The sequence below is a fragment of the Camelus dromedarius genome, chromosome 25 (genome assembly GCF_036321535.1).
Source record: "Camelus dromedarius isolate mCamDro1 chromosome 25, mCamDro1.pat, whole genome shotgun sequence".
NCBI lineage: Eukaryota > Metazoa > Chordata > Mammalia > Artiodactyla > Camelidae > Camelus > Camelus dromedarius.
Genome location: NC_087460.1, coordinates 3,842,888 through 3,852,911, shown reverse-complemented (window position 1 = coordinate 3,852,911; position 10,024 = coordinate 3,842,888). Strand labels below are relative to the sequence as shown.

The window sequence follows — 10,024 nt, the reverse complement described above, 5'->3', positions numbered from 1 at the left end:
AGCCGCGAAGCCAGGGTTTTATTACAGGCAGTGCACGGGGAGCTCCTGACTAACCCCCGAGAAAGGGGAAACCAGGTTTGCGGGAACTGCAAAGAGCAGGTCTAAGAACCGATCAGCCTCTAAAGCCCACTGCCCAAGTGCCTGGCGACGCGAGAACTGCAAATAACTCGTGCAGCACAGAAACAGTGGCTCAGCTTTCCTGACTTAACCCTTTCCTGCAGACTGTCAATGTTGGACGACACCTCGAAAGTTACCTAGTCAAATGCCCCGTCAACACGGGGTCCCCCTTCCTGCAGCTGTGAGATGCGACCATTCAACCTCTAGACCGCACTCAGAGGCGGGCGTTCAGACCCCGGGACAATCACTCCAGGTGGTTATTAGACGCTGGCTGGGGCCCCCAGCTGTGCCCCTAATTTGGTAGCATTTGCTCTTTTGAGACACCCTCCCCTTTCAAGGTCAGTGTGGAAGCCCTGGCAATCATTTTGGTTAAAGACACTACAGGAGATGATGGTCAGAGCGGCTTGAGAGAAGTTTCGGGGAAACAGGACAATTTCCCCAGCACCCTCCCCGAGGCGGATCTGTCTCATGGATCACGTGTTTTCAGTGTCATCTTTTCTTCCGCAGTTGCTCAGTTTTTCTCTCACCTTCCTTTCTTTGCAGACTGCGGCTCTCTGTGCCACGACACAGAGGAACTACACGCACGGCACTGACATGGGGCCGTCCGGCTGTTGCCCAGGTGCAGTCGCACACCCTCCTCGCCGCTGACGCAGCGCTCCTGCACCACAGGCTCCCGCGGGGGCTCCGGTCCTTCCCCCCGCCGCTCCGTGCGAGCCAAAACTGAGCTGCCACTTGCTCAGCCGATTCTGGGATGCAGGGAGGAGAAGAGAAAGCCGGGGCAGCAGTTCAGTTCGGGAGGTGAAGCGGATGCTGATTCCACTGTCATCCCACTGGTGAGAACTGGTCCTGCCAGGAAGCTGGGAAGGGTAGTTCCTAGTGGGACAGACATGTGCTCAGGACGGAAGGAAGGACAAGGACCGGTCTCCCACGTATGCCACACCCTCTGCCCTTCTTTTTCTTCCCTTTCCTCTTCTTGCTTTATTCTTCCTTACTCCCTTGTCCTTTCTTTTACTCGGAACTGGCCATAAAGTGAAAAGTGTATAATTGTGTGTGTACACACACACACACACACACACACACACACACACACAGGCTGGGCTGAACTGGGCAGGACCTGAGTCTGTGTAGACCTCATACCACCCACGAAGCCCCACCCTGGGTTCATCATTTTCTGGTTCCCCTATTGTGGTTTTGTCTTTCAAGCAGGCCCCGCTTCCCCAGAGATCCCAGGTGCAAAGGTGGAGCTTCTGCGGGTTCTCAGCTACGAGATCAGCTCAGGAGTGAACAGGCTCAGATTTCACTGCAGAAGAAGGCAGTGAATGATGCTCCCCTCCCTGCTATCCACCCCAACGGCCTCCATCCAGTGGGACCTGCCTGTGCCCTTCGGAGACTACTCCCTTTGATCAAATAGGCAGTTCTTACCCCTGAAAGATCAGGAAAGAAATAGATGATGGATTGCCAAGGAGAGGGATGACAGAATCCAACTTGGAGACTCAGGCAGTAGGAGATAAGTTGGTCACGTCCCAGCTATTCTGCACGCAACAAATGTCTGAACTTTTTTTTTTTTTTGAAATCGTTTTGGAGGATGGTAGGCAATGGAACACAACGAGGACTTCATTTTAAAATTCTCCAAAATGTTACCTGCATAAAAAATGAACAAAAGTCAGGGATAGGCACATGTTGGACTGAACTTCAAGTGAACTGATGGCAGGCCTCAGCATTCTGAAAATAAAAAAATTGAAATCTGCCAGGGCTCTGAGCAGACCATGCATTTGCATCCTATTTAAATAATGTGCGAGAATCTTTGGTTGGATGGGGAGTTTTTAGCCTTGTCAGAGAACTCTGGAAGTCCTTAGAATGAAGCTGTCAAGGGAAGCCATGGCCCAGGTCACCAGAGAGCTTGGAACTCACCCATATCCCACAGCAAGACACTCCCACACCTGCCCAAGGGGCTTCTGTAGTCCAGTGGCAAAGCAGGTGCGCCTGCCAGGAACTTTCCCGAGGTGCATCTGGTCTACAGAGTGGTACTTGCTGGGGCTTGAACTGTGAGACAGAATCTCTTCCCACCTTCGGCAGGGTAGTTTAACTGCCGAGGTCCACCTTTGTACCAGGGAGCTCCTAGACTCTGGAGCCCAAAGTTCTGCACACATGTTCCCTCCCTGCACTGATTTCTAGGCTCACCTACAGTGTGACCCAGGGGCTGAAGCCCTGAGACAGAGCAGGGTAAGCCCATAAAACATCGCAGTCGGTTGTGTAAGGAAAACCACGCAGTGTCACCATCACACAGTGCATGTCAGCATCTGTTGATGGAAAGGAAGGGACAGCAGAGAATCCACTCTTTCCATCCACTCGTGGATCAGTGGCCAGGCTGTGTGCAATCCTCCAAATGCAGATCCTACATCCCAGATATATGAAGCCAGTGACATTTATCACTACCGACTTGACAGGAAAAACTGAAATAAGGTGATCTAGATACCCAGACACGGGAAAAGGACGGGGAGGGGGGGGTCACTCGCACTTCTGATGTGACGGGCAGTTCTGTTTTGTTTTGTTTGCATCCTGATCACTTTACAACACAAACCTTAAAAATGCTTCCTCATGTATTGGCCCCATGGTTGTTCTGAAGGATTGGAGAAAAGAGGTTTCTGTTAGGAGGGTGCCTGGAAAAAGACAAATGCTCCCTTGTTCCTAGAGATAAATTATTTCCACCAATAAATTAGCTCTGGCAGCAGGTTAAAGATGGCTGCACATTGTGTGACTTGCCTCTTCCTGAATCTACACAGCCTGAGATCACTCTGACCAGCAGAGGTGGTGGAAGTGAGGCTGCTTTGAGGCTGGGCAGCTGCTGCCTCGGTCTCTGGGACCCGAGCCGCCCTATGCATGGTCCGACGACACTGATAAAGAGTTCGCATGGAGATGCTCTGAGATCCAAGGAGAGGTGGAGGGAACAGGGGACCCTAGCCGCCCCCAACAAGGCACCAGATGTGAGAGTGAAGTCCATAGATGCTCCCAGGACACCTGCTGAGCGCCACCCAGCCACCCAGTGACCCAGCTGGGGCGGCACAGGGCAGAACAATTGCCCAGGTAAGTCCCGCCCAAAGTCTTGACCCACCAAAGAGTTAGGAAAACTGTTCATTGTTTTAAATGCATTATGTTTTAGAGGAGCTTTCACACAGCAGTAGATAACCCCCCAAACATGTATATGATTACAGAATCAAATTAGCAAAAAGTGATAAATTAGGGATCCCTCACAGTCAGAGCCGGGGGTGATCCTGTGAGTCTGAGAGAACCACTGTCCCCACTCCGTCAAGGACACTGAGTCACCAAAGCTTAATACACAGATGCTCAATAAGGAAATACAAACCCCTGCACAGCTCTGGGGCCGCCAGGTGAGCCCCTGTGGCTGGAGGCAGCCTCACCTTCGGCCACACTCACTGGGGCTGCGGTTTCCCCGCCCCGAACTCCCCAGAGCGTCAGGCATCTGCCTTGCTTCTTGAAGGCCAGCCAGCCAGCAGCCCCTCCCGTGCCTCTGGGGGGAGCGGCCCCCGCGGCTGCCCCTGGACGGCCTTCTGAGTGACAAGGCAGCAGCCGTGAACCGGGACCGGCTGTGGAAGGCTGCCTGAGCAGAGTGGAATTATAGCAGTTCATTTCCTAAAGTGCCAGGAGACCCAGGGATGAACCCGGGGGCAGAAGTGGAAACCACGGCGGCGGCACCTTCATCGAGAGGCAATTAATTCATCACGAGCATGACGGCTCTGTCAACAAGAGGGGCTCGCCTCCCCCTGCCCACACACAGCCATCTCACTGCCTCTGTCACTGCAGAGGGACCGCTGAACTGTCTGCAGGGAGTCCTACTTAATGACCAGCCCTTTCCCAGGGGTCGGAGTGGTGCATGCGTTATGGGGGGAGCAGAGCAGAGGCACGAGGGGGGATGCTGGCGTCTGTGTACCCCCCCCCCATATTTCCTGCAGTGGACAGTGGGGATAGTCCGAAGTGAGCGTAGTTTGGGGGTAGGAGTGAGATCCAATTTTGCTCCTTGTTATGTTCTATTTGAGATGCAGCTTAGCAGTGGCCTCAGGAATGAGGGGGATGCTGTTGCTTCCCGGCGACCCGAGGCCAGCAGATTGCTGATGGTCTGGGGGCCACACCAGCTCGGCCACCTCCCGCCCTCCCTCCCCTACAGAGCCCACAGCGCCGGCAAGGCAGCACCAGCTCAGACCCACCCCTGCTCTCCTTCCTCTCTTACAGCCTCTGGCTAGACCTCTGAGCACACCCTCTCCGCCCCAGACTCTGTCACGCAGCTTACATGGCACGACCTTCATGCCCCCTGCCCGGCTCCCGGGGCCTAGCCAGGTGCGTGAAGGAACCAGGGTGCCCTGTGGGGACACCGGAGCTGTCCCGCAGAGCTGGCTCTGCGTCAGATACGGTCCGACTCGCCCTCAGTCCAGAAGGGTCCGTGAAAAGAGCGACCCCGAGTTCTTCTGCAGGTTTCCTGCGGAAACACGTACACTCTGGGGGGTTCTGCGGATTTCGAAAGCGCACTCTTCTCCAAGTCTTCCAGAGGTGTCTGAACTCTGTTGTCTTTTGTTCCCACCTCCCCTTCCCGTCCCAGGCCGTAAATCCACCCTTCGAGGCTTGTGATTCCTTGTTCAGAAAGCCTTGGATGGAGCCAGATCCTCTGTCCCCGCGCGTCTCACAGTGCATACCCCTCCCCCCATCCCTCCCTCTGCATCCCTTCCACGCGGGGCCCGCGGCGCGGAGGTGGCGCGCCCTCTAGTGGCCAGTGCCTCCAGGCCCCGCTCTTGCCTCCCGGGGGTGGGGGTGGGGGGGACACGCTGAGTGATTTGGGGGTTAACTGGGACCCAGAATCTAAAGAAAGAGAAACACCTCCTTTGGGTTCCCCACCCCCACCCCCACGGTGAAGAGCAGTGAATATTCAATTCTCCTCTGCACAAAGTCCTCTAACAAGCCGTGCACAATTAAAAGCAGCCACGTTCAGTCACTCAGTGGATTCATCAAAAAGCTAATTCACGATGGAAAAAGTCCCAGACCTTGTTGCTGCAAATGGCAAATGGAGATCGTCATTCTAAGTGAAGAAAGCCAGAAAGAGAAAGAAAAATACCATATGATATCGCTCATGTGTGGAATCTATGAAAAAAGAAGACACTAATGAACTTATCTGCAAAACAGAAACAGACTCACAGACACAGTAAACAAACTTACGGCTACCAGAGGGGAGGAGGGGAGGGAGGGGTAAATCAGGAGTTCGAGATTTGCAAATATTAACTACTATATATAAAATAGATGAGAAGCAAATTTCTTCTGCATAGCACAGTGAACTAGATTCAATATCCTGTAGTAACCTATAATGAAAAAGAATATGAAAAGGAATATATGTGTGTGAATGTATGACTGAAACATTGTGCTGGACACCAGAAATGGACACGCTGTAACTGACTATATTTCAATTAAAAATAAAAACATCCCAAACCTGAGCTGCGGTCTTGACCCTGCTTGAATCCCTCCCACAATAGGGGGAGGACTCTCTGAACAAGGCTCTTGCCATTGATTTATTTACAAATTCCTTTGCAGTTTCCTTACAGCGTTGAGATGCTACCAGGAGAGGTCGGATACTGATGGAAGGAGCGTGATCTCCACCCCTGGACGAAACCTCCTGAGTGCTGCTTGTCACAGAGCCTGGTAAATAGTTTCAATCTGCAGCAAGACGCCCTGTTCTGGCCCACGGAAGAAGAGGTAAAGTATGAAATAAGTGGGCGGGTGGCCTTATCACACATTCTTTCCATAATAACAGAGATTTTGGAGTTGAACACTGGAGACAATGTGGCTTGGTGACAGCATCGTAAGTTACTTCGGTGCAATGTAAATACACGTCCTTGGTTCATCCACATGTGTGCGCGCAGACACAGGGCTGGAAGGAGTCAAAGACTCTGTGGTCCAGATTTAGGGAGTATGTCGTGCTAGGTGGAGCCACGCAAATCTGAGTCAGAGCAGATGCCATCCTGAGAGACACCTTGGGAACTGAGGGTGGGGGAGTGGGTTCAGGGATGAGGAGAGCATCCCTCAGAAGCAGCACACAGCTCCAGAGCCTGCTGCTTGGGGTTTGCCCAGCTATGCGCCCGGAGGAAGACGTGCATTCTTGTGGCGTGTGCTTTCTTGTAGCTTTCCTCACTCAGCAGGCGCTCCTGCCGAGAGGGTGGGGGTGAGACTTCACAGCTGAGACTCCAGCAATTCCAAGGGGTGCAAACAAGCCCTGAGGGACGTCAGCATCCCCCAGCTGGAGGGGGGATTGTTGTCTGACCTTTGTCTTCACTCAGGTAGGTATTTGGAGCAGTCATCACAGATGGCAAATATTTACCTAGCCTCTTCCTTCCTAGTATGAGGATGGTCTCCTTTGTCAGTTATTTTGGGATTTTTGCAGAGTTTTTTCCCTGCTGGAGAAAAATTAATGCCACATATGCAAATGAAAAGCTCTCTCTCTCTCCCACACACATACACACACACACACACAGGCACTGGGTTTTGGTTCATTTTGGCCAAAAAAAGAAGCTGCAATGTGCCTTCTTCTGTGGACATTCCCAACTGGGTTGGGACGGAGGGGACTGCCTTGTAGGCAATGTTTCATTAGGTTTGATTCAGTCGTTAATTGCTCTGTGGTTTCTGACTAATTCCTTCCTTCCCTTTGGTGCAGCACATCTTTTCAGAGAGAGGGAAGCTGGAGGGTTACTTGGCAGCTTCGCAACTTCCATTTGCTTAAAAATGTGGAGACACCACCTAGATTCAGAAAAAAAAAGAAAGAAAGAAAGAAAGAAAGAAAGAAAAAAATAAAAGAGAGTTACAAATTCTGTTGCTGCAGGGAAGTACAGTCATCCAGGCCCACACGTTCCATCCAAGAACGCCCCCGGCGGAGCCAATTCTCCAAGTCAGAGGCAGCAGCAAAGCCTCTCGTGTGGGCGCCCAGATGCTTGAGTTCAAGGGCTCATGAGAGAAGCTATCGGAGTGGGAACAAAGGGGGTCTGCGGAAAGCTGCAGGTGAACTTATGGTGACCAAAGGGGAAAGAGAGGAAGAGGGCTCATTTGGGAGTTTGGGATCAGCAGATACAAACTACTCTATATAAAACAGATAAGCATCAAGGTCTTACTGTACAACACAGGGACTTGTATTCAATATCTTGTAATAGCCTAGAATGGAAAAGAATCTGAAATAAATATAACCGGATCATTTTGTGGTTCACCTGAAACATTGTACTTCAGTTATAAAGAAAAAGAGAGAGACAGCTCCAGGACGGCAGTGAGGATGGGAGGGCTTCAGCGGGGGTTTGCCACTAGGTGTGTGCTGTAAAAAATCTCCATAAACTCTGTGACTTAAAACAACAGAACTGCACCCACTCACCGATCTGGAGCCCGGAAGTCCAGAATCTCTCAGGACTGTGTTCCCTCCAGGTGCTCAAGACGAGAAGCCTTCCTGCCTCTTCTGACGATGTTGGCGGCTCCCTGGAACGTCCTGGGTGTGGTAGCATCACTCCAGTCCCTGCTGCCATCTTCACCTCCCTTTCTCCTCGTGGGTCTGTCTTCTCTGCGTATCTATCTCTTAAAGCACACATGTAATTGTGTTTAGGGCGCACCTGGACGATCTGGTGGACGCTCCCCTTTTCAAGCTCCTTAAGCTCAATCAAATCTGCAAAAGCCCCTTTTTCCAGATAAGGTCACATTCACAGGGTCTGGAGGTCTTCAGGGAGCCCGCTTCCAGCCCGCCCCAGTAGGGAAGAACACTAAAATCAGTTTTGCATGGCACACAGTTAACTCATTTGACTTCTACAGCAGTCTTGTCGGTTGATTATTCTTATTCAGGAAAATATGTGAACTCAGGGAAACTTTCCCAAGATCACTGAGCCAAGTAGAGGCCTTAGGTTCTGCCTGCCTCCACATTCACCCTGTGCTCTAGGTGGCGCTGGGTTGAGGGCTGCCCTGCTGTCATGAGCTCTGAGCCCATGAGCAGCCCCCCTCCTGCCTGCCCGCGGGCTCAGCCTGCTCATGGGATGATGAGATGGCTAACTCAACACCCCTTTCCTTCCTAGAATTCTAGTGCCAAGAGACATCTCAATGCTCAAATGAAATGACAGTATGGCTTAGACAGAGCTATTACTGGACAGAAAAATGGTTTTTGACCTTGCCGTCGCTGAGGAGTTCTTCCTAGCAGCACTGGGCTTCTTGAGGGTGGGGGCTGTCTTGTCCAGCCCCCACTTCCTTTCTCCAGCATGTTCTGTAGTAAGAGTTCGTCCACTCAGTCCATCAACCTTTCATCATGTATTTACTGAGCCCCTTTGATTTTCCCAGGAACTTTCATAGACACTAAGAACACAGTGACTTTTTGAAAACCCGAACCCAGTTCCTGATGGAATTTTATTTATTTTTTATTGAAGTACAGTCAGTTACAATGTGTCGATTTCTGGCATACAACACAATGTCCCAGTCATGCGTATACACACATTTATTCCTTTTCATATTCTTTTCCACTGATGGAATTTTAAAGGATCGGATGGAAGAAGCCAGCCCACTTTCTCTGTAGCAGCAAGAAGAAGCCTTTAAGAGCAATTGTTCTCAAACTTTAGCCTGCATCAAAATCACCCAGAGGACTCATCATAGCACAGGGTTTCTTACTCAGTAAGTCTGGGCTGGGTCTACATTTTTAACAAGTTCCCCGGTGATCCAGGGACCACACTTTGAGAACCGGCACTCTGCAGCCATGATTCCCCAGTGGGCGCAGGGCCCCAGGCTACCATGGCGTTTTATGAGCAGTAAGTACAGTCTATTGACTGAGTAAATAAAAATGAAACTGCCATTATGTGGACTTGTTTAAACATTTTGATGCCAAAAAGAAATTCTCACTCAAAAAATTTAGTAACCCTTGAACAAAAGCCAGGAAGTCAATCAGGTTTTCTCCCTTTTGCCAGCACGGATCTTTTGGCGGAGGTCTCTCTAGTGCTGTGCCGAGAAGAAATCGAATTCTGCACGTTGGCTCAGTGGGAAGGAAGGCCGTGATTGATTATAAATGTTTGTCTGGATGAGGGAGATGGAATGAAAGACTCTGGACCGTGTGTTTTCCTTTCTTGACTTAAACAGTGGAGTTGTTACAAGTGAGACCGGGATCTTCATTTCTCCTGAGTCTACACTCTTACCCTTGGGCCATCTCCTTCCTCCTACGGCTTTAAAGATCATCTGTATGCTGGTGCCCCCTTCCCCTGCCCTGCCCGGCTCTCCGGTCACTTCCAGAGTTGTATTTCCAGCTGTCTCCTTGATGTGTCCACTTGGCCTTGCACATGAGGCTCACGGTTAATGTGTCCAAAAACAAATTCTTTTTTTTAATTGAAGTATAGTCAGTTACAATATGTCCATATATGGCATCCAGCATCACATTTCAGTCATGCATGTACATGCATATATTCATTTTCATGTTCCTCTTCAATATAGGTTGCTACAAGATACTGAATTCTTCATTTTCCTCCTCTAATAAATTTTAATAAATCCATCAGTTACCCCATTATCCTGGGAAAAGTCCTTCATTTCTCTCTCGTGCTCATTTGTGATATCTAATCCTCCCCTAGGTTCTGTTGCTCCTACGGCCAGAGCATGACTTAAATCCATTCGCCGTCCCATAGTCAGGCCAATGCACCGTTGCCTCTCATCTGTGCTTTGTCGACAACCTCATGACTGGCCCCCCTACTTCCATTTTTTTCTCCCCTTCAATGCAAAGTCAAAAGGATATTCTTCCAAATGCCCAGAGTCCAGGAGTGTTATGGACTGAATGTTTGTCCCCAAATGCATGTGTTGAAGTCCTAACCCCCAGTATGGCTATATTTGGAAATGGGGCTTCTAAGGAAGTAATTAA

General features: G+C 50.5%; 1 long non-coding RNA gene across 1 annotated transcript; it reads left to right on the top strand.

The window, feature by feature from the left end:
* The first annotated feature begins 681 nt into the window (after window positions 1-681).
* LOC135319280 (uncharacterized) lies at window positions 682-5,947 on the top strand. The gene is made up of 3 exons (XR_010377739.1): window positions 682-950; window positions 2,901-3,201; window positions 5,710-5,947. It is a non-coding gene; the product is annotated as an uncharacterized LOC135319280 (long non-coding RNA).
* Window positions 5,948-10,024: the final 4,077 nt, after the last annotated feature.